Raw genomic sequence first — 25248 nt, forward strand, 5'->3', positions numbered from 1 at the left:
ATCAAATCACACATCACTTTTCTCTTCTGCAAACCAAATAAACCCAAATGCTGCAGCCTCTCCTCATAGGTCGTGTGCTCCTGCACCCTAATCATTTTGGTTGCCCTCCACTGGACCGTCTCCAATACATCCACATCCTTTTCATACTGGGAGGCCCAGAACTAGAAACAATACTCCAAATGTGACCTCAACAGTACTGAATAAAGAGGACTATTAACTTTTTAGATCTGCTAAAAATGATCCTCCTAATGCACTCTGATATGCCATTAGCTACCTTGGCTAAAAGGACACACTTCTGACCGTATGCTGCTCCTCATCCACTGTAATCCTCAGGTCTTTTTCTGCTGCACTGCTACTTAGTCAGTCAGTCCCCAGGCATTAACAATGCTTGGGATTCTTCCATTCCAAGTGCAGAACTCTGCCATTGTCCTTGTTGAACCTCATCAGATTTTTCTTGGCTTAATCCTCCAGTTTGTGTGGATCACTCTGGACCCTATCTCTACCCTCGCAACATATCCATCTCACCCCAAAGCTTATCCACAAATTTGTTGAGGATGTAATCCATCTCCTCATCCAGATCATTAATAAAGATGTTGAACAGTTCTGGCCCTAGAACTGATCTTTGGGGCACTCCACTTGAAACTGACTATCAATCAGACATCAAGCTATTGATCACTACCCCTTGGGCCCAGCCATCTATCCAGCTTTCCATTTGCCTTATAGCTCATTTATCCAATGCAGACTTCCTTAACTTGCGGACCAGAATATTGTGAGACTAGCAAAAGCTTTGCTAAAGTCAAGGCATATCATTTCCATTGACTTCCCCATGCCCACTGAGTCAATTACCTCATCATAGAAGCTAATCAGATTGGTCAGGCATGACTTGCCCTTGACATATCCATGCTAACTATTCCTGATCACTTTCCCCTCTTCCAAATGCTTAAAAATAGATTCTTTGAGGACCTCCTCCATGATTATTCTGAGGACTGAGGTAAGGCTGACCGGTCTATACTTCCTTGGTCTATAGTTTCCTTCTTTCCTTTTTTAAAGATGATCATTGTATTTGCCTTTTTCAATCATCTGGGACCTCTCCCCATCTCCACGAATTTTCAGAGATAATGGCCAAAGTTTTTGCAATGGCTTTTGCCAACTCCCTCAGTACCCTTTGATACATTAAATCTGGACTCATGGATTTGTGTATGACTAGCATTTCTAAATAATTCTTAACTTGTTCTTTCATCACAGATGGCTGCTCAGTTCCTTCCTGCATTGCCTAGTGCAGTAGTCTGGGAGCTGACCTTGTTTGAAGACAGGGGCAAAAGTATTTCAGATTTTCCCACATCATAGCCACGTCTACACTAGCCAGCTATTTCGAAGTAGCCGTGCCAACTTCGAAATAGCGCCCGCTGCGTCTTCACATGCTGAGTGCTATTTCAAAGTTGAAATCGATGTAAGGCGGCGAGACGTCGAAGTCGCTATCCTCATCAGGAAATGGGAATAACGCCCTACTTTGACGTTGACAGTCGAAGTAGGGCACATGTAGATGATCCGTGTCCTGGAACATCGAAATGGCGGGGTCCTCCATGGTAGCCATCAGCTGAGGGGTTGAGAGACGCTCTCTCCAGCCCCTGAGCTCTATGGTCGCTGCATGCAGCAGCCCCTTAAAGGTCCCCGCCCCCTGAGTTCCTATGCAGGAAGCTGAGAGCACGTGCAGGCAGCAGCACAGCCACGTGCCCAGCCTACACGTCCTCACCAGCCCCAACCCAACACCCAGCACCCATGGCAGCCAGCCAGCCCCCCAAGCGCCCCCAGGGCACCCCTCCCAAGGGGACCCAGGGCTCCAGCCTGCCAGCCAGCGGGGGAAGAGGCAGTGGGGCCCCTCCTGGACAGAGGCCGAGATCTGGGACCTGTTGGGGCTCTGGGGTGAGGAGAAGGTGCTCCAGGTAATGGGGAGCAAGAGGTGGAATGCAGATGTGTTTGCTCGGCTGGCCGAGGGCCTGGCTGCCCAGGGTCACCCTGCCCGCACTCCTGACCACGTCAAGAGTAAGGTAAAGGAGCTGCGGCAGGGTTACACCCAGGCCCGGGACACGGCCAGCTGATCTGGGGCCGCCCCCGCCGCTTGCCCCTTTTACAGGGAGCTCAGGGGAATCCTGGGCCCCCGGTACACCTCCTCCCCCGCCGGCCACCCTTGACACCTTGGCCGATGAGCCCCAGAAGGCCCTGGAGACGGAGTCCGCCCTGGAGGCCAGCCCTGCACCCCAGGGGCCCCCCCAGGAGCCCACTCCTGGGACACTGGAGGAGGAGGAGGAGTCCTCCAGCGACAGGGGCTCCAAATCGACCTCCCCTCCCGCAGCTCCAGCAAGGCGTCCGCCCGATGGGTGTCCACCGACTGTGGGAGCGGACCGTCAGGTATGTACCCTCCCAGAGCACACCCCCGGGGTTAAGGGGCAGGGACAAGAGACATGACCAGGGCCCTCCACACACCCAGATGACCATGGCCCCGAGGACAGCAGTGGCATGTCCCTCAGAAGAGTCCATCAGCCCCTGACCCCCAGCAGGACAGCGCCATGCCCCATCCCTGGGGATGGGGGGAGTGGAACCTAGGGTCCCCTGTGGGGGGAGGGGGGGTTGGACACCCATCATCATCATCATCTCTGGGGGACGGGGATAGGGAACCAGCAGCAGAGGGGTGGGGGGACAAGGGCCACGGGTCAGGGCCCAGACTAACGGCTGTCTCCACTCTTCTTCCCCCCCTGTTCCGCAGCTGCACCATCGGAAGGCCCAGAGAGCACCAGCTCTCTGTGGTCCCGGACAGCCCACCGGGGCCATTGCAGCAGGCCAGCCCCTCAGTGGAGCATGGACCAGCCCCAGGACAAGCCCAACAATGTTGGAGCCATCCGCGGGCGTCCACGGACCCCCAGCTGCTCGCCACCCTCTGGCGTCAGCTGGAGGTGTCTGAGTGGCGCCCGCAGGTGGAGGAGCGGTAGCTCCATCTTCAGGAGCGAGTGCTGGCCTGGCGCCAGGAGGCTTGGGGGACCTTCATGCGCACCTTCCAGGACATCGCGCAGCACTTGGCCATGCCTGCTGCTCCACCCACCGCTCCGCCCGCCGCTCTGCCTGCCGTCCCTCCACCATCAGCCGTCCTGTGGCCTGCCACCAAGGGGGACCATGGGCCGCCGGACAACGCCCGACCCTATCTGCCAGTTCTCCCGGCCCCCATCCAGCCTCGACGGGGCCTCCGGCCCAGACATGGGTCACGCCCCCGCCACCAGGCGCAGGGTGATAGGGAGTGTGTGGCCAAGGACGTTGCCCCCCAAGGCCCCCCTCCTTTGGACATAGTCCCCCCATCCTTGTAAATAGTTTTTGTTCTACCCCTGTTTAGTACCTGCCCACCCATGTACATAGTTCCCCCCTTCTTCTTTTAATAATACACATTGCACAGTTTTGTTTAAAAAAAAATCTATTTATTGCACAGAAGTGTGGCGGTGTGTGTGCTCTCGGGTTCTCTGTGGTGTGGGCATGGGGGCAGGGAGTGTTGTGGAGGATGGGGGGGTGCAGTGGGTGGCTCACCCACAGCTGGCCCTGCCAGCGCTCACCCCGCAGCCTGGTCAAAATGGGCCCACAGGGCCTCCCGGACCCGGATCCCCTCGGGGTCCACCTGGCGACTGGGGGCAGCGGGTGGCTGGACGTTGGCCCTGCCAGCCTCCACAGCCCAGCCCCGGAAGAAGGCCTCTCCCTTGCTCTTGACCAGGTTGTGGAGTGCGCTGCACGCACCCACAACCTGGGGGATGTTGGTGAGCCTTGCATCCAGGCGGGTGAGGAGACATCTCCAGCACCCTTTGAGGCGGCCAAAAGTGCGCTTGACCACCTGGTGTGCATGGTTCAAGTGCATGTTGAACCACTCCTGGCTGGCTGTGACATGGCCCGTGTAGGGGTGCATGAGCCAGGGCCGGAGGGGGTACGCCGTGTCTGCGACGATGCAGAGAGGCATGGTGGTATGCCCCAGAGGGATCTCCTGCTGGTGGATGTAGGTCCCCGCCTCCAGCCGGCGGCACAGGCCCGAATTTCTGAACACCCGGGCATCGTGGGTGCTGCCAGGCCAGCCAACATAAATGTCCAAGAGGCGGCCCCAGCTGCCCACCAAGGCCTGGAGGACCACGGAATGGTATCCCCTCCTATTCAGGAAGTGTCCTCCGCTGTGCTCCAGGGCACAGATGGGGATATGGGTCCAATCTAGAGCCCCAAAGCAATTTGGGAAGCCCAGGCTGGCAAACCGCTCGATGGCAGCATCTGGGTCCCCAAGCCACACGAGCCTGTGGAGGAGCAGGGCATTGATTGCGCGAACGACCTGCAGGGGAAGGACATGAGAAAGCACCACTGAGGGGTGTGCAGGGTGTGTCTGGCCCTCCCCCCAGGGCTTCCAGCTTCCAGACAGCGATGCCGACCCGTTTCTGTACAGTGAGGGCACATCGCATGGAGGTGTCCTCGTGCTGTAAGGCAGGGGTGAGCCACTGGCAGAGCTCCAGGAATGTCTGCCGGCTCATTCAGAAGTTCAGGAGCCAGCAGCCGTTGTCCCACTTGCCGAGCACCAGCCGCTCCCACCAGTCCGTGCCCGTGGGGTATCTCCACAGCCGGCGGCATGTGCAGCGGGGGTGGCGGGGGGTGGTGCTGGGAGGCAGCAAGGTCTGGGGCTGCTTCCTCATCCCCTGGGGGCAGCTCATCTTCCTCAAATAAAAGATGGTCAGCTGCCTCCTGCATGGCACTGAGCAGGGCAGTCACTGGTCCTCCAGGGGCATGTGTGTGGGCCTCTGGCGGCGGCTGCTGCTGCTGCTGCTGCTGGGGGTCCATGGTGCTTCATGGGGTGTGCGTGCTTGTGGCTCTGCAGACCGTGTGCTGTGCAGGCTGAGTGTGTCTGGGAGGTGCCCTTTAAGGGAGCGGCTAGTTGTTGCCCCAGAAGTGCTAGTCCGCCCTGTGACCCTGTCTGCAGCTGTTCCTGGCACCCTTATTTCAATTTGGGCTGCTTTTGTGTGTAGACGCTCCCCTGCAGCATCTATTTCGATGTAGTGCTGCCCAACGTCAACGCTGAACGTCGACGGCACCAGCCCTGGAGGTTGTGTGGACGCTATTCATCAAAATAGCTTATTTCGATTTCACTACATTGAAATAAGCTATTTCGATATAGCATCCCAGTGTAGACATAGCTCATCTGTCACTAGGTTACCTCCCTCATTCAGTAAGGGCCCCACACCCTCCCTGGTCACCCTTTTATTGTTAACGTGCCTGTAGAAACCTTTCTTATTATCCTTCACATTCCTTGCTAGCTGCAATTCCAATTGTGCTTTCGCCTTCCTGATTACTCCCCTGCATTCTTGAGCAATATATTTATACTCTTCCTTAGTCATCTGTGCAAGTTGCCACTTTTTGTAAGTTTCTTTTTCGAGTTCAAGCTTGCCAAGGATTTCCCTGGTAAACCAAGCTGATTGCCACACCTCCAAATTTGGTCTCCCAGAAATTAAAAATTCAAATACAAGCACAGAGCCAATATTTATAACTTCACAAATAAAATGATAGAAACATAAACAGTATAAACAGTTAGAGCAAATCACCATCTTCACATAGACACCTCACCTGGCCCCCTTGGCATGAGATTTGGTTCAAACCTAGCACAGTGGTTGCAACAATATTTTGCCAATTCCCCTTAAAATCCCAAAACATCCTATCTGAGAGTGGCCACTACTCTCTGCCCGCCCTGCTCAGATGTCAGGGCTGCTACCTACAGCAGTGCAGAAGGATGTACAGCATGATACGGTATTGCAGTGCTTAGTTCTGCACCACAGTTGGTGCCAGCAGAGCCTTCCAAACAGATGACCAGAGAGCATGTGCCAGTGGCCAGGTGCCTACCTCAGAAGACAGTGCCAGTACCAGCTGCAGGGCAAAGGGAAGAGTGCTGCTGTATGGTATTGCCTCTGTTCCTGCTGTGTCACTGCTGGTAGTGACACTGCCTTCTAAGAGGAGTGACTGGGAAGTGACGACAACTGGTCAGCAACGAAGGGTCCTGTGGCACCTTATAGACTAACAGAAAAGTTTAGAGCGTGAGCTTTCGTGAGTTAACTCACTTCTTCAGATGCTGGTCCTGGAAATCTGCAAGGCCAGAGCAAGGCTGGGGATAACGAGGTTAGCTCAGGCAGGCAGGCTGAGTTGTATTGTCATCAGTAGATCTGGAGGTGTGAACTCCAAGAGAGGGGAAGCTGCTTTTGTATTTAGCCAGCCATTCACAGTCTTTGTTTAATCCTGAGCTGAGGGTATTGAATTTGCCGATGAATTGTAGCTCAGCAATTTCTCTTTGGAGTCTGGTCTTGAAATTTCTTTGCTGCAGGATAGCTACTTTTAAATCTGCTACTGTGTGTCATGGGAGATTGAAGTGCTCTCCTATGGGGTTTTTGTATATTGCCATTTCTGATGTCTGATTTGTGTGCGTTTATTCTTTTACGTAGAGACTGTCCAGTTTGTCCGATGTATATGGCAGAGGGGCATTGCTGGCACATGATGGCACAAATTACATTGGTAGATGTGCAGCTGAATGAACCCACGATGGTGTGGCTGTTCACATCTCCAGATCTACTGACAGTGCTGAATTCCAAACTGGGAGGCCACACAGCAGCAGCCTTTGGCCAGGCACCCAGCTCAACAGGCAGCACTGCCACCAGCAGCAGCACAGAACAAAGGGTGGCAGGTGATGGGATTGCTGTCCTTCCTTCTGTGCCACTGCTGGTGGCAGTTCTATCTTCAAAGCTGTACAACTAGAAAGGCAGCACCACCACGAACAGCAGTAGAGAGGGAAAGGTGACGTATAGTATGAAATCAACATACTACACATATTACAGTGAGAGATTGTGCCACACACTCTCTAAGAAACTGAGGAACCACCTAATCAGCATCCTGTACAACAAACAGGGCAACATCAAAAGAGAGCTCTCAAATCTGGAGACCCTCATAAATGAACAATCTTCCACACAAACCTCCACATGGCTGGACTTTATTAGAACAAGACAGGGATTTACAACACACGTTTCTCTTCTGCACACAAGAAAAAGGACTGTAAACTATCTAAACTCTTACTTTCCACATGGGGCTACAATAGTGGTACCCCATCTCACCCAGCAATATTGTCACTCTATCCGACTACACACTCAGCCTGGCAGAAGAATCTGCCCTTTCTCGAGGACTCTCTTTCTGCTTCACCACCCCCACAAACTTGATACAGTTCTGTGGTGATTTGAAAGCCTTCTTTCACCATTTACGACTCAAGCAATACCTCCAACATGACACCGAACAGTGCACTGACCTACAGGTACCCTCCCACCTATGGTACAAGAAAAAGAATTCCTCATGGACTCCCCCGATGGTTGAAATGACAAACTGGACCTATACATAGAATGCTTCTGCCAGCATGCACAGGCAGTAATTGTGGAAAAGCATCATCGCTTACCCCATAGCCTCAGCCATGCAGAACACAACGTCATCAACAGCCTCAGAAACAAGTCTGACATTGTCATCCAAGAGGCCGACAAGGGAGGTGCTGTTGTCGTCATGAATAGGACAGACTACCAAAAGGAGGCTGCCAGGCAAGTCTTCAATACCATATCCTACAGGCCTCTGTCCAAGGATCCCACTGAGGATTACACAAAGAAACTACAGCATCTGCTCAAGGTCTTCCCTATAAAAACACAGGAACAGATTTACACAGACACACCCCTTGAACCCAAAGAAGATTTATTTTACCTGCTACCCAAGATCCATAAACCTGAGAATCCTGGACACCCCATCATCTCAGGCATTGGCACCATCACCACAGGATTGTCTGGATATGTGGACTCTCTGCTTAGACCCTATGCTACCAGCACCCCCCATCTTTCTTCGAGATACCACCGACTTCCTCAGGAAACTACAATCCATTGGTGACCTTTCTGAAAACACCATCCTGGCCATCATGGATGTACAGGCCCTTTACACCAATATCCCACATGAAGATGGACTCCAAGCTGTTAGGAACATTATTCCTGATGAGACTGAGGCACAAATGGTGGCGGAGCTTTCTGACTTTGTCCTCACCCACAACAATTTCAGATTTGAGGACAAATTATACCTTCAAATCAGTGGCACTGCTATGGGCACCTGCATGGCCCCACAGTATGCCAACGTTTTCATGTCTGACCTGAAACAACGCTTTCTCAGTTCTCGTCCCCTAGCACCCCTCCTCTACCTGCACTACATTGATGACATCTTCATCTCTGGACCCATGGAAAGGAGGCTCTTGAAGAGTTCCACCGTGATTTCAACAGTTTCCACCCCACCATCAACCTTAGCCTGTACCAGTTCACACAAGAAATTCACTTCCTGGACACCACTGTGCACATAAGCGATGGTCACATAAGTACCACCCTATACCGAAAACCCAAGGATGACTATGCTTAGCTACATGCCTCTAGCTTCCATCCAGCGCATACTACACAATCCATTGTTTACATCCAGGCACTAACATCAGACAGAGACAAACATCTACAACACCTTTACCACACTTTCCTCAAACCACAGTATCCACCTAAGGAAGTGAGGAAACAGACTGATAGAGCCAGACGCGTACCCAGAAGCCACCTGCTACAAGACAGGCCTCACAAGGAAAACAAGAGAACACCACTGACCATCACATACAGCCCCCACCTGAGGCCTCTCCAGAGCATCATCAGTGATCTGCAACCCATCCTGAACAATGATCTTTCACTCTCAGGCCGCGTCTACACGTGCCGCCTACTTCGAAGTAGTGGCGCCAACTTCGAAATAGCGCCCATCACGGCTACACGTGTTGGGCGCTATTTCGAAGTTAACATCGACATTAGGCGGTGAGACGTCGAAGTCACTAACCCCATGAGGGGATGGGAATAGCGCCCTACTTTGATGTTCAACGTCGAAGTAGGGAATGTGTAGTTGTTGCGTGTCCCGCAACATCGAAATAGTGGGGTCCTACATGGCGGCCATCAGCTGAGGGGTTGAGAGACGCTCTCTCCAGCCCCTGAGCTCGATGGTGGCCATGTGCAGCGGCCCCTTAAAGCTCCCCGCCCCCTGCCTTCCTGTGCAGGAAGCTGAGAGAGTGTGCAGGCAGCAGAATTGCCATGCGGCTAGCCTGCACGCTCCTTCGCAGCCACAGACACCCACACCTGACGCGATGGCTGCCCCCCAGCCCCCCAAGCACCCCCAGGGGATCCCCCCAAAGGGGAGCCGGGGCTCCCAGCCCAGCAGCCAGGTGGGGAAGCGGCAGCGGGGCCCCTCCTGGACAGAGGCCGAGCTTCGGGACCTGCTGGGGCTCTGGAGCGAGGAGGAGGTGCTCCAGGTAATGGGGAGCAAGAGGTGGAGCGCGGATGCGTTTGCTCGGCTGGCCGAGGGCCTGGCCACCCGGGGTCACCCTGCCCGCACTCTGGATCATGTCTGGAGTAAAGTGAAGGAGCTGCAGCAGGGTTACACCCGGGCCCGGGATGCGGCTGGCCGATCTGGGGCCTCCCCCGTCACTTGCCCCTTTTACAGGGAGCTCAGGGACATCCTGGGCCCCCGGCACACCTCCTCCCCGCCGGCCACACTTGATACATCGGCCGACGAGCCCCAGCAGGCCCCAGAGGCGGAGTCCGTGCCTAATAAACCTCCTGTTGTACCTGCTGAGTGAGAGTCACTCCTGCCAGCGGACAGGGTGCAGTGCAGGGGGACCCCTGAACCCCATCACAGCAGCATCTCCTGGGGACGGGGATGGGGAACCTGCAGCAGAGGGGTGGGGGGACAAAGGCCACGGCTCGAGGCCCACACTAACGGCTGTCTCCACTCTTCTTCCCTCCCCCCGTGTTCCGCAGCTGCACCATCGGAAGGACCGGAGAGCGCCGGCAAGGTGTCAGTGGTCCCGAACAGCCCACCAGGGCCATCACTCCAGGTCAGCCCCTCAGCGGAGGACCGACGAGCCCCACGGAGGGGACGACGGCGGACCCAGCACCACCACCCGATGGCGACGGACCCCCAGCTGCTGGCCATCCACCATCGGCAGCTGGAGGTCGCCGAGCAGCAGCTGCGGGTGGAGGAGCGCCACCTCCAGCTGCAGGAGCGGGCACTGGCCTGGCGCCAGGAGGCATGGGGGACCTACATGCGGACCTTCGATCGTATCGCCGACTACCTGGCCCCCCATGCCACGCCGGCCGCCGCTGCGCCTGCCCTGCCTGCTCCACCCACTGCGCCACCCGCTGTGCTGTCCGCCGTCGCACCGCCACCCGCCACCGAGGGCCCTTCCGCCGAGGGGGACCTGGGGCCAGCTGACACCCGCCGGCCGTATCTACCGGTCCGCCCGGCCCCCAGCCAGCCCCAGCCAGGGTTGAGGCCGAGGCGTGGGTCGCGGCCGCCCACCCCCAGCGCTGGACATTAGGGGGTGTGGGGCCCAGGACATGGCCCTCCCTTTGTATATATTCCCCCCAGTTTTATGTTATTTTGTAAATAGTTTTTATATTAGACCCCTGTTGCTATGCTGATCCTTGCCCCCCCATGTACATAGTTCTCCCCTTCCTTGTCTTTCCCTTTCATCTTATCCTTATTTATAATACATATATATATATAAGTTTGATTTTGCCTGTAAATAGTTAGTCTTGATAATGATAATAAGAGTTCTACAGATATTTGATTTGATGAACAACTGTCTGCTTTTATTTACAAGAAAAGTGGGGGGGTGCTCTTGGGTGCTCTGTGGTGTGGGCGTAGGGGCAGGGAGTGTTGTGGGGGATGGGGGGGTCAGTGGGGGGCCTGCCAGTGTTCACCCCGCAGCCTCATCGAAGTGGGCCCGCAGGGCCTCCCGGACCCGGGTCCCTTCGGGGTCCACCTGGCGACTGGGGGCAGCGGGGGCTGCACATTGGCCCTGCCGGCCTCCACAGCCGAGCCCTGAAAGAATGCCTCCCCCTTGCTCTCCATGAGGTTGTGTAGGGTACCGCACGTGCCCACAATCTGGGGGATGTTGGTGGGGCCCGCATCAAGGCGGGTGAGGAGACACCTCCAGCGCCCTTTGAGGCGCCCAAATGCGCGCTCCACCACCTGGTGCGCGTGGTTCAGGCGCAGGTTGAAGCGCTCCTGGCTGGCTGACAGATGGCCCGTGTAAGGGTGCATGAGCCAGGGCCGTACAGGGTATGCCGCATCTGCGATGATGCAGAGGGGCATGATGGTGTCCCCCACAGGGATCTCCCGCTGGGGGATGTAGGTCCCCGCCTCCAGCCGGCGGCACAGGCCCGAGCTCCGGAATACCCAGGCATCGTGGGTGCTGCCAGGCCAGCCCACATAAATGTCCAGGAAATGGCCCCGGCTGTTCACCAAGGCCTGGAGGACCACTGAGTGGTAGCCCTTCCTGTTTAAGTAGCGTCCTCCACTGTGTTCTGGGGCACGGATGGGGATGTGAGTCCCATCCAGAGCCCCGAAGCAATTGGGGAAGCCCAGGGTGGCAAAGCCTGTGATGGCGGCATCCGGGTCCCCAAGCCTCACGAGCCTGTGGAGGAGCAGGGCGTTGATGGCGCGGATGACCTGCAGGGGAAGCACATGGGAGAGCACCAATGAGGGGTGTGCAGGGTGTGTGTGGCCCTCCCCTGCCAGGGCCCCCCTCCCTTCCCCTCCCCTCCCTTCCCCTGCCAGGGCTGCCTCCCCCTCCCCCTGTGGGTCCTCTTACCTCCATGAGGACAGCCCCGACGGTGGCCCTGCCGACGCCAAACTGCTGGCCCATGGATCGGTAGCTGTCTGGAGTGGCCAGCTTCCAGACAGCGATGCAACCCGTTTCTCGACGCTGAGGGCACGCCGCATAGCGGTGTCCTGGTGCCTCAGTGCGGGGGTGAGCCACTGGCATAGCTCCAGAAATGTCTGCCAGCTCATGCGAAAGTTCTGGAGCCAGCAGTCATCGTCCCACTCTCCGAGCACCAGCCGCTCCCACCAATCGGTGCTCATGGGGTAGCTCCACAGCCAGCGGCATGTGCGGCGGGAGGCGGGGGGGGGCGGGGTGCTGCAGGGTTGGGGGTTGCGTCCTCCTCCCCTGTGGGTAGCTCCTCCTCTCTGGCAAGGATGTGCTCAGCTGCCTCCTGCATGTCATGGAGCAGGGTGAGCACTGCTCCTACAGGGGCGGCTGTGTGGACCTCTGGCTGCTGCTGCTGCTGCTGTTGCTGCAGCTGCTGCTGGGGGTCCATGACTGTATCGCTCGAGGTGTGCGTGCCTATGGCTCTGCAGACCGCGTGCTGTGCAGGCTGCGTGTGTCTGGGAAGGGCCCTTTAAGGGAGCAGCTAGCTGTTGCCCCGGAAGTGCTAGTCCACCCTGTGACCTGTTCCTGGCACCCTTATTTCGATGTGTGCTAATTTGGCGTGTAGACGTTCCCTCGCAGCACCTATTTCGATGTGGTGCTGCCCAATGTCAACGTTGAATGTCGACGTTGCCAGCTCTGGAGGACGTGTAGACGTTATTCATCGAAATAGCCTATAGCTATTTTGATGTAGCATGCACGTGTAGACGTAGCCTCAGAGACCTTGGGAGGCAGGCCTGTCCTCGCCTATAGACAGCCTGCCAACCTTAAACAAATCCTCACCGGCCACTACAAATCACAAACCAGTGACTCTAGGGCTGGAACCAGACCCTGCAACAGTCCTCGCTGCCAACTCTGCTCACATATCTACACCAGTGACATCATCACAGGACCTAACATCAACTATACCATCAGGGGCTCCTTTACCCACACATCTACTAATATAATATATGCCATCATGTGCCAGCAATGTCCCATTGCAATTTACATTGGCCAAACTGGACAGTCTCTCCGTAAAAGAATAAATGGACATAAATCATACATCAGGAACGGTAATGTACAGAAGTCTGAGGGGGAACACTTCAATCTCCCTGGACACTCAGTGTCAATTTAAGGGTGACAGTCCTGAAACAAAAAAATTTTAAAAATCAAATGGAGAGAGAAATCTCTGAGCTGCAATTTATTTGCAAATTTGACTCCATTAACCATGGATTAAACAGAGACTGGGAGTGGCTCACAGCTTACAAAAACAGTTTCTCTGCTTTGGGTGCTAACAGCTCCCCGTTAGACTCTGACAAAGGCTCACATCCTCCTGTCTGATCTGACTTTTTTTTTCTTCTTTTGATAAGTACTGTTGATACTGGGCCATTTCCACCTTGCTGAATAGACCTTGTCAGCTCTGGCCCTCCTTCTTACTGGGACCCCACTTTTTAAATACTCCTCTGACCCCACCCCCACTCATGCATCTGATGAAGTGGGTCTTTGCCCACGAAAGCTTATGCTCCAAAATATCTGTTAGTCTATAAGGTGCCACAAGACTTCTTGTTGTTCTCATTGTATATTATTGCCTCCCTTCCTTCTGCGCCATTGCTCATAGTGACACTGGCTTCTAAGAGGGGTGACTGGGAAGTGGTGACAACTGGTCAGGCACTCAGCCTGGATGACAACTTTGCCACCAACAGCAGCGCAGAAGGAAGGGTGGTGTGGTCTGCTACTGCCATCCTTCCTTCTGTGCCACTGCTGGGGGCAGTGCTGCTTTCCACAGCAAGAGAGAGGGGGCTGCTGGCAGGACAGTCTGCTCAGAAGTCAATACTGCCACCAGCCGCAGCGCAGAAGGAAGGGTGGCGTGGTGTGTTATTGCCGCCTTTCCTTCTGCGCTGCTGTTGGTGGCGATGCTGCCTTCTGTGCTGGGTGGCCACGGAGCACCTGGTCTCTGGTGAGATGTGTAGCTCAGATGGCAAGGTTGCTTTCAGTAGTGGCATGGAAGGAAGGCTGGTGTGACATAGTATTGCCACCCTTCCTTCTGTGTCACTGCTGATGGCATCTCCACCTTCCAAGCTGAGCAACCAGAGAGAACAGGAGCCCAGCTATGAAATCAGTGCCACCACCAGCAGCAGTGCAGAAGGAAGCGTAGGAAGCTATGGGATTGTCACCCTTCTTTCTGCACAGCTGTTGGCAGGGGCAGTGCTTGCCAAGCTGGGTAGCTGTGAGCAGCTGCTGCTCCAGCCACCCAGCTCTGAAGACAAGGAAAAAACACGGACATGTTTTCATATTTAACAGAGTCCACTCAGAGATCAGAGGTCTGAAGAAGATACCAAGGCTGGGAAAACCCAAATGGATGATGACGCTATGAGTGACCCTCCAACATTCATCGTGCTATCCCCTTCTGAGGTGGGACCCCCCATGTGAGAAACACTGCACTAGGGGAGTTCTCTGCAACCCCAAGGTCCAACACGGCCAGTAGCTCTTGGCAGACCCTTTCCCAAAACTTCCATGGAAATAGTTGCAGATTCTCAGGAAAATTTTTCATATTTCAAATATCTGCCTAGATGGAGACTGGCAAACCAAAAGAAGGTCATGGCCAGGAAAACCCAGGTACATGATGTGCCTCTCAGACATTCACATCCCTTGCATTAAGTGGCCAGACACTTTTTGCATATACTTGTGTATAAAGGAACCTGTTACTCCTTTGTATCAGCCAACATTTATACAACCTTCTATTAACTCTGTAGTCTCTGCTGGCTGCTGCATCTTAACTTCTTGGAACAGCAGAAATGAAACTTAGCCTCCAATAGATGCTAAAAAAGGTTAATTCACCATTGTGGAGCTTGTACACTTCCTCACACACTTACAATATATGCAAAAGTGTGTACAGTTCCCGCAATATGAAGCATATGTGAGTTTAGATGTCATTTAGAAAAATCTTAGCCCTGGACACTCAGGATGTAATTTGTGGAAAAATGAAGGAAGTAAACAAAATATAAAATAAAAAAAAGCAATCCATAAAAAGTTTCCTTTATGAAAATCACTTCCAAAGGTCTATGAATTTGTCTAATACATTTATTTATTATTTTATGAACTGAAATAGCAGAACCCTCATCTTTGAGGTTCCTGTTGAACAAAATGGAAGACTAGAGAAGTGAGAAAGCAGTCAATTTCTAGTATCGTGTAAGCCGAGAGCTCACTTCAGTTTTCTCATACCACTACTGCTTTTTTTCTTTTTACAAAAATCAATTCTTCCTGAAAAAGCATTCACAACTGAGCAAAATATGTCTGTAGCATTGTAAAATGCATTTTTCCCTTGGTTTGTTCACGTGTTAAATGTTTCAGAGGTGTTATTGGGTCAGCCTTTTTCATCAAAAATAACAAGGAGTCCAGCGGCACCTGGAAAACTAACCAATTCATTTGTGCATAAGCTTTCATAGGGTGGAGCAAAGTGGGCTCCAGGCCTATGAAAGCTTATACCAAAATAAACTGGTTAGTCTTTAAGGTGTAAGGATTCCTAGTTGTTTTAGCAAGTGTGTTTCTTTCGGTGTTATATTCCAACCTGAGACTCATCAGCTATGCCTAGGCTGCAGGCTTCTGTAGAGAGACGTTTTGCTGACAAAAGAAAAAGCAGTCAAATAGCACTTTAAAGGCTAGCAAAACAGTTTATTAGGTGAGCTTGTGTGCCTCCAGACTGCAGCTCTGTGGGCAGAGATCTGCCAGTTGGGAGCATTCTGTCGATATCCCTGTACACCTTGTTCCATGAGGAAGAAGGGATGTCTTGACAGAGAGTTATTTTACCCTGACATTTGGCTTCATGTGGATGAGCCAAATGTTGGAAAAGCCTTTTCTGACAGAACTATTGGCAAAAGATATGCAAATCCATTGTGCAATTTGTGTATCTTTTGCTGACAGTTCTTGTCAAGTCTAGAGCAGTGGTTCCCAACCTTTTCCAGAAGGGTAACCATTTTGGCAATTCAGGAAGACTTGGTGACCCAGGGCAATTCAAAAACAGGTGGTAGGGCAGGGGGAGCAGTGCTGTAACTAGCTAATTTTGTGCCTGAGGCAAGCATATAAAATTGCGCCCCCCCACGCTTATATATTCATAGTAGTTATTTCATAGAAAAAGGGAAATACATAAGTAATAATAAAATAATTAAACTACTTTTATTATAGTTTATTATACTTGGTCTGAGTTGTGGGGGAAAGACCCTGAACCCCTAATCAACCCCCCACTCCCCTAGCTTAAACCCCACACTCAGAGGCTGCAGGGGCTGGGAAGAGTCACACTCAGGGGCTAAGGGAGTGGGGGGACTGTGGGGATCACATTCAGGGACGGGGGCTGGGGGTCATACTGAGGGGCTGGGGGTCACATTCAGAGCCTGGGGGAATCACACTTGAGTTGTGGGGGCTGGGATGATCACACTTGGGCTGGGTGACTCATAGTGGGGGCTGGGGGAATCACACTCAGGCTGTGGGGCTGGGGGATCACACTCAAGGGCTTTGGGGTCACACTCAGGGACTGAGGGAATCTCATAGATTGGGAGGGCTGGGAGGGTCACACACACAGGCTGGAGGGGGTGAGGGGGGTCACAGCCAGGTTGTGGGGAGTCACACTTGGGCTGGGCAGGTCATACTCGGGGCTGGGAGGTCACACTTGGGCTGGGGGGAGTCACTCAAGGGCAGGGGTAGTCACACTTGGATTGTGGGGTCACACTTGGGGGACTGGGGGTCATACTCAGGGGCTGTGGTGCTGGCTGAGTCACACTCAGGGGCTGGGGGGAGATACAAACAAAAAATGAAAACTGACAAATCAGCTACATAGAACAGAAGAGGGGCAAAAGGTGGGAAGGGAGGGGGGCAAAAATTACTGCAAGAGTCTATTAAGTGGCTTGCCTGGGATAGCTACAAATATTGAAGGTCTTTGTAATGCACAGTTGCTTCTCTATTGATAGAGACAGCTGCTGGATGTGGCAGCATGAAGGAGCTGCAAATGGCTCCTTTACAAGCCACATGCAGCTCAGAGCTACTAGTGACCCTTAAATCTAATGGCAACCCATGTTTGGGCCTCGACCCATAGGTTGAGAATCCTTGGTATAGAGTATGTCTATCATATAGTACATTAGCATGGTGAACCCTTTTTAGTATTTGTTTTGCTTTATTTATTATTGAAGAGGACATTCAATTGTTATATAAAAATCTGTAGAAGTCATCAAATTTATTGTACAATTCTTGTCTATTTGGTGTTATTTTAACTAATACAAGTATTTTCCTCTAGCCCTTTATATTTTAATGGCTAGACTAGTATGCATGTATACTTCTGCTTTGCTGAATGAATCCAAAGTGTTCAGTTATTTATCAGAGAAAATTACTGCCTTTAAGGACAGTGTTTTTGGAGTAGTGAGTAGCTGAGTTTTACTGTATAACAACCAGTTGGTTTTTTTTTGTGCAGTTACTTGCTGGTACTGAGTACCGGCATCTTGGCAGCCCAGGGATTGGCTGGGGGTGAGGGGTGGGGAGCTGGCTGGATACCACTCCTTTTTTCTTTACAAAAGGGCACTGATAACAACAATCTCTGTGAAGTTCTGCATAGCCATAGTGATCAGCTCAGTGTCAACAGGAAACTTCTAAGTAACCATAGACAGTGTTCCCTGCAAGCTGTGTGCTTGGGTAGGCACCCAGGGAAGATTCAGATTATGTCCAGCTGATTAGCAGAGTGCACACAGCAATCCCCAGCCAGCAGCATGTGTTTCTACTGGTGGTGCACATCCCAATATGCCTCAGTGTACATAGCAACATTTATTCCACACAGGAATGGAAAAAAAATAGAGGGAACATTGGTCACGGTTTGTTACAATACTCTAGAACTACTACTGCATCATGGGCATAGAAACCAACTATGGTAAGTTTATTAACATTTCTAAACTGCTACATGATATTTGAAAGAATATTTTAAACAAAATCTGCAACAAATTCTCCTTTGTCAGAATACTCATTCTTGGTCATGTAAATTAGTACCAGCAAAAAGAGGAAGTTCAAGTGTAAAAGGGAAATAAAATAAATGTGTTTTTAATCATATACATCACTGTGCACAAAATAGAGGTGCTTATGCAATATTGTACTTAAAGTGAAATTAAAAGAAATTACTGTGGTTGTAATCAATTTGAGCAGGTTCTTTAGCAATTTAGGTCCAATTTACATTATGAGCTCAGTTATAATGGGACTCTATTTTAGACCATGGCTGACCTAGGCCCAATTACAACATAATAACATTTTATATTGTAGAAGAGACCTTAACTATGTTTTGTAACAATAGCAAAGATACACCCCAAAATGGGACTGTGTGATAGTCTTACCCACTCTGTATATGTATCATAAAGGAGACTTTAGGCCTAGTCCACACTGGGTTCAATCTCAGTTTGCTGAACAACTTTTAAACAAGCTGTTAAAACATCAGGCTAATTTAGTTTAAACACGGTTAGGCAGCCCATATATACAGTTCTATACCGAATTTGGTGGCCCTAGCACATGCCATTTTGGGATTTTTTTAGCAAACAGACTCACAGAGAGATGGACACACAAACTCTCTCAAATATATAGAAGATCATGTTTTGAAACACTTTAAAGACAAAGATCTTGGGGTTTCCACTCCTTTCTTTGATTTCTGTAAATTAGACTACAGTATGAAATTAAATACCCAGGGTGACCGTGTCTTTCTAGCACTGGAAAAAGGTAAGGACTTAATGCAGAATCTATTCTTTCTGCTTCTTTGGCATTATTAGCCAAAGGGTATAGATTACTTACTTGCAGAATCCTTCACAAGAACTCGGAGTTGTTCTTCACTAGCTCCTCTTTCTCTCCAAGAAGTACCAGAGAGTACTGCTGTACATTTGACTTTTCCTATATCCTCTAATTGGTTTTCTCCCTTTTTTTTTTGAGAGTATTGCTATCACCCCTTCTGTGTTTATAAGAACTCTCCAGGTGGAAAAAAAAAAGTTTGTTTTTTTTTTCCTGCAGCACCATCTGTTTGCAGATTATTGCCAATTCTATTCTACAGCCTCAGCTGCAATCCCATTCTGGCATCTTTATGTCAGATTGATTGCCAAATTTCTAAATGAACAAAAAGAAACACCTCTTCCTCAAGGCTCTGACCCTTCTCTGAGGTGTCATCCGTGCTTGCACTATTCACACTCCCTCTGTCACTCACTCCATCTCCCCTCCCTCTTCACTTGCAGGGGCTTGGGGTACCAGAGGGGGATGAGGGCTCTGGCTGGGGGTGAGGGCTTTGGGATGCAGAAGGAATGAGTGGTCAGGCCTCCCTCCATGCAGCACTAATGCTGGGCAGCTTGCATTTGACAGCACAACACATGGCTGAGGTGGGTTCCCTATCTGCCTTGGCTCTGCACAGCTCCTAGAAGCAGCAGCCAGCTCCCCATGGCCCCTGTGAGGTGAGGGAGGAAAGCACCCTGCCGTTCTAGGCGAATGGGAGCTGTGGAGTCTGCTCTTGGGCCAGAAGCAGCGCATGGCTACCTCCTTTATCTCCCACCTAGGAGGCTGCAGGAGCTGGCAGATACTTCTGAGAGCCACATGGAACTGGGATAAGTAGGGGGCCACCCTTAGCCCTGGTCCCTCATTGCACACTAACTGGACTTCTAATGGCCTGGTCTGTGGTGCTGACCAGAGTCACCAGAGTAATTTTTGATCAGGTGTTCCAGTTGAAAACCAGATGCCTTGTAACCCCATGTCAGACAAAAGCACCAGAAGGAAGTAAATGGGCTCCCAAAGCCCTGGTTCCAACCGATGCAGCATGTTGTAGACCCCTCTGTGAACCATGGTGTAGAGAGTGTGCCAGGGCAGGACAGGGGGCTAGGGACAGAAAGACTGCTTTGGAGGTTTGGGTGCTGAAGAGATTCCAGGCCGGCCTCAGACAGAACTTAGCCTCTCAGGCCCCACAGCAACCTACGCTCAGGACAGAATGATGGTGGCTCGAAGTCACTTTAATCATAGAATCATGGGGCTGGAAGGGACCTCAGGAGGTCATCTAGTCCAGCCCCCTGCTTCAAGCAGGATCAACCCAACTAAGTCATCCTAGCCAGGACCTTGTCAAGCTGGGATTCAACAACCTGTAGGGATGGAGAATCCACCACCTCTCTAGGCAACACATTCCAGTGCTTCACCATCCTCCTGGTGAAGCAGATATTTCTAAAGTGAAGCAGTTTTTCCTACACCCTCCACTCTCACTTTCTCCTATTAGAGAGAGAGCACATAATCTCTCCCCCAGAGTCTCATAAGGAGGAATACAAATTACAGTAAACTGGTTATGTTTCAACCAGAAAAAGACGAAAGACAGTTAGTCTCAGGAAATGTTGCCTTGTAAAAGGCAGTTAAGATTAGGGTGACCATATCTCCCTGTGCCAAATACGGGACAGGGAGATGGGAGAGGGGAGGCTCCTTCTGGCTGCACCAAGCCGCAGGGAGCTGGTGCCCCCGCTTGTCAGCCGCGGAGAAGCGGCGGCCATGGGCGCTCCCAGCTCCAGAGCCCTGGGGAAGCGATGGCTGCCAGTGATCCCACCACCAGCCTCCGAGGTCCTAAATATGGGACAATTCGTCCCTTTTAAAAAATAAGTAGGGATGCCTTTTTGGCGTCCCAAATACAGGGCTGTCCTGCTCAGTTTGGGATGGTTGCTCACCCTAGTTAAGATCCATTGCAAGACACTTGCGGCTAGTTCCTAAGTTTGACTCTTACGTGACCAGTGCAGGGTGTTCTCAGTTGAGGTTCTCCTCCCTTTGCAATTCAGCCTTCTTGGCAGGCCATCAGCTCTAGAGTCTATGGACCTTCAGCACAAGCAAGAGACATTTATTTTGTTGCCCAGGCTGTCCTAGTTTTTGCTAAAAGAATCTCAAATTTGTGTTAAAATTCAATGCCTAGCTGCCTCAGTAACATGTTCTGTAAATAAAAACAGGTAAATAAAATAAACATTATCCCTGCTGTTTGCCATTCAGCACCAGTTATACTTGATTGTAGTTATTCTTCCCATTGAAGTTTAATATCAGTAATGGACAAATATTATAGTTTGTTTGGCTGTATGTTTCCCCTGTGTGGCAGGTTCCATAAGGAGGCCCTGCAGGCAACTCACTCTCTGCTCCCTCCTAGTTCTTCCAATAACTTGTTAGTAGCCCTGAGTACTTTAAAGAAGTGGTCCCCAAGCTTCTGAGGGTTGTGCCCCCCTTAGCCCTGTCTCTGAACACCTCTCCTCCCTGGAGCGAGGTCAAGAAAGGGGCCATGACATAGGGGGACGTGAACAGGGGTAAGGGGCTGAGAGTGGGGCCACAAGCAGGGGCTGGGAGCAGGATTGTGGGCAGAGCCATAGCTAGGGCTAAGAATGGGGCCGGGGCAGGAGTGGGGCTACAGCCTGGCTGCAGTAGGGCCAAGAACTGGAGGTGACTCAACTTCTGACACAGTACCCGCTCCCAGTCTGAAGCCCAAGTTGAGAACTCAGTTGTGGCCAAAAGAGGAGGCTGGGGTTGGTGGCAGGGTCAACAGTCACGAGGTGAGTGGTACTAAGGCTGGGGACAATTCCAGTGGAGCGCATGGGATTGCAGCTAGGAACAGTGTGGGGTTGGGTGACATTGCCTCTCCATCTCTCGAGGGGGATGTGCTTTGCAGTTTGGGAACCTCTGATGTAAAGCCCCATTTCTCCTTTTGGCATTCATTTTATTAAGTCTTTGCAAAACACAGTCTCCACTGGGCATTCAGGTCTAAAACTTCTTCCTTGTTAGGCCTTCCACTTTCACCTTTATTCAAGCGTTATAGTGTTAATCTCACCCCATCTCTCTCTGTTGTCAACAGGCGACTGGTAATAATGGGCTTTGGATGTTGTAAATAGTGGATTGACCTTTCTCTGTGGTTATTTGTGAAAAAGAGCTGACCCGGCTCAGATGCCTAACTCAATGAGAAGATTCACAGCAAAGAACCTCAACTGGAGATAGGCACTTCCCTTGAACCCATCATCAATGGACTTAATCCTCCAACCCAAATATCTAAAGCCCTTTCCTTTACATTTTATGCCTGCCTAGATTAGCAGGCTCCCCTCTCAGTTTGCCAACTTTTGACAATACCTTTCTTAGGCTTCAGTTATAGGCAACCTATGCGCCCAACTCAGGGTTTAGGATTTCCTTGTGTTGCAGGGCCCCTTTGTCAATTTCACCCCCAGGGTCTTAAAAACCAAATTGATATTTAAAAACTACAACTTAAAGGGACTACCCTTCTTCAAGACTAGTAGGCTGAAAATTTGATCTATGTGTTTGACATATATATTGCTATATTTGACAAAGAAATTATATCAGCCCTTCTGCTAAAGTATCTGACTGCCTTGTTCCTGTCGTCTTCATTAAAAAAGGTTGGTAGGACACTTACCACAGTTTATTATAGCTTTTAAGGTTGGTCAGATCTTTGGATTAATGACCCTATTAATCTCCTCTTAGGCATGTTAAATTAGTTCTGTGAAAATGACTACATTATTATTAGACAGACAAAGTGGTTGATCCCTTCTGTACAGCCTGAAAGCTTGTCTCTTTTACCAAGAGAAGTAGGTCCAATAAAAGATACTGCATCAGCAACCTAATATTTCCAGAAACCTGAGACCAACACAGCTGTATGCATTATAGTTATTTACATATAAGTATTTTCTGTTGAGATCATTAAATTATTTATATAACATTTGCTAAAATATACTTTTATTCCATACTTAACACTGTCATGACTTTTAAATCCACTATGTAGTTTAGAGAGCTTTTCTATTTGATCAAGGACTCCTCTTAAATGTTTCAGAGGGGCAGTCTTGTGAGTCTGTACCTTCAAAAACAACAGGCAGTCCTGTGGCACTGAAGAGACTAACACATTTATTAGGTCATGAACGGAAGTGGGTTTTAATTCATGAAAGCTCATGAACTAATACATTTTTTAGTCTGTAAGGTGCCACAGGATAGCTTGTTGTCATCTTATATGGTACAAGCTGTGGCCACCAAATTTGGGATACAGCTTCCTCTTATCTTAAGCTAAAGCTGGAGACTATGATCCCATATTATATATATTTCCCCACATATAGCAATATCTATGTCAAACACATAGGTCAAATTTCAGCCTACTAGTCTTGAAAAGGGTAGTCCCTTTAAACCTATTAAACCTGCAGACCATTACCTCTTCCTACTTCTCCATGTAGGAACCAATGATACAGCTAAGAGCAACTTTGAAGAGATCATGGTGGATTGTGTAACCCTAGGAAGGAAGATCAAAGAATATGGAGCACAAGTGGTGTTCTCATCTATCCTCCCTGTGGAAGGAAGGGATCCATGTAGGGATCGTCGAATCACAGAGGTAAATGCATGGTTGCGTAGGTGGTGTAGCAGGGAAGGATTTGGTTTCTTTGACCATGGAATTCTCTTTCATGAACAGGGATTGCTGGGAAGAGATGGGATCCACCTAATGAAGAGAGGAAAAAGCATCTTTGCAGGCAGGCTTGCAAACCTAGTGAGGAGGGCTTTAAACTAGGTTCATCAGGGGAAGGTGACACAAGCTCTGAGGTAAGTGGGGAAGGAGGAGGGAAAAATGAAGCAGGTTTCCTGGGTGAAGAGGAGAAAGTGGGCCAATCGGCCCCTTCTCTAAGATGCTTGTACACTAATGCCAGAAGCCTGGGGAACAAACAGGAAGAATTAGAGGCCCTGGCACAGTCACACAAGTATGAGGTGTTTGGAATAACGGAGACTTGGTGGGAAGATTTGCGTAACTGGAGCACAGTCATGGAAGGTTATAAATTGTTTAGGAAGGACAGACGGGGAGAAAAGGAGGAGGAGTTGTGCTCTGTGTGAGGGAGCAGTATGATTGCCCAGAGCTCCAGTATAAGGAGGGAGAAAATCCAGTTGAGTGTCTTTGGGTTAAGCTTAGAGGCAGAAGTAACAGAAGTGATGTTGTAGTTGGTGTCTGCTATAGACCGCCAGATCAGGGAGATGAGATAGATGAGGCTTTCTTCAGGCAGCTACATGAAGCTTCCAAATCACAGGCCCTGGTTCTCATGGGAAACTTTAATCATCCAGACATTTGTTGGGAGACCAATACATCAGCACACAGACAATCCAGGAAGTATTTGGAGACTGTTGGGGATAACTTCTTGGTACAAGTGCTGAAGGAACTGACCAGGGGCCATGCACAACTTGACTTGCTGCTCACAAACAGGGAAGAACTAGTAGGAGAAATAGAAGTGGGGGGAAACTTGGGCTACAGTGACCACGAGATCGTAGATTTCAGGATCTGGACAAAAGGAAGAAAGGTGAACAGTTAAATACAGACCCTTGATTTCAAAAGAGCAGACTTGGACTCCTTGAGAGAACTGATGAGCAGGATCCCTTGGGAAATGAAGATGAAGGGGAAAAGAGTTCAAGAGAACTGGCAGTATTTTAAAGAAGTCTTACTGAAGGCACAGGAACAAATCATCCTGCTACATAGTAAGAAATGCAAACGTGGTAGGCAACCAGCTTGGCTTAACAGGAAATCCTAAGTCAGCTTGAACTCAAAAAGGATGCATACAAGAAATGGAAACATGCACAGCTGACTAAGGAGAAGTATAAACATACGGCTGGAGAATGCCGGGGAGTAATCAGGAAAGCGAAAGCACAATTGGAACTGCAGCTGGCAAGGGATGTGAAGAGTAACAAGAAGTGTTTCTACAGGCATGCTAACAATAAATGGGTTATCAGAGAAGGTGTGGGGCCGTTACTGGATGAGGGAGGTAACCTAGTGACAGATGATGTAGGAAAACCTGAAGTACTCAATGCTTTTTTTGCCTCAGTCTTCACGGACAAAGTCAACTTCCACATTATGGTCCTAGACAATGCAGTATGGGAAGGTGGAGGGCAGTCACCTGTGTGGAAGGAATAAGTTCTGAGCTATCTAGAAAAAGTAGATGTACACAAGTCTATGGGTCTGGATTTAATGCACCCGAGGGTACTGAGGGAAATGGCAGAGGTCATTGCTAGACCTTTGGCCATTATCTTTGAAGACACTTGGAGATCAGGGGAGATATCAGATGACTGGAAAAAGGCAAACATAGAGCCCATCTTTAAAAAAGGAAAGAAGGAAAATCCAGGGAACTATAGACCGGTTAGCCTTACCTCAATCTCTGGGAAAATAATGGAGGGGATCCTCAAGGAATCCATTTTGGAGCACTTGGAAGAGGGGAAAGTGATCAAAAGTAGCCAACATGGATTCACTAGGGGCAAGTCCCTGCTGACCAATCTGATTAGCTTATATGATGAGGTAACAGGCTCTGTGGACATGGGGAAGTCAGGTCAGTGGATGTGATATACCTTGACTTCAGCAAAGCTTTTGATACAGTCTCCCACAACATTCTTGTCTA

The sequence above is a fragment of the Carettochelys insculpta genome, chromosome 3, assembly GCF_033958435.1.
Source record: "Carettochelys insculpta isolate YL-2023 chromosome 3, ASM3395843v1, whole genome shotgun sequence".
NCBI classification, from domain to species: Eukaryota; Metazoa; Chordata; order Testudines; family Carettochelyidae; genus Carettochelys; species Carettochelys insculpta.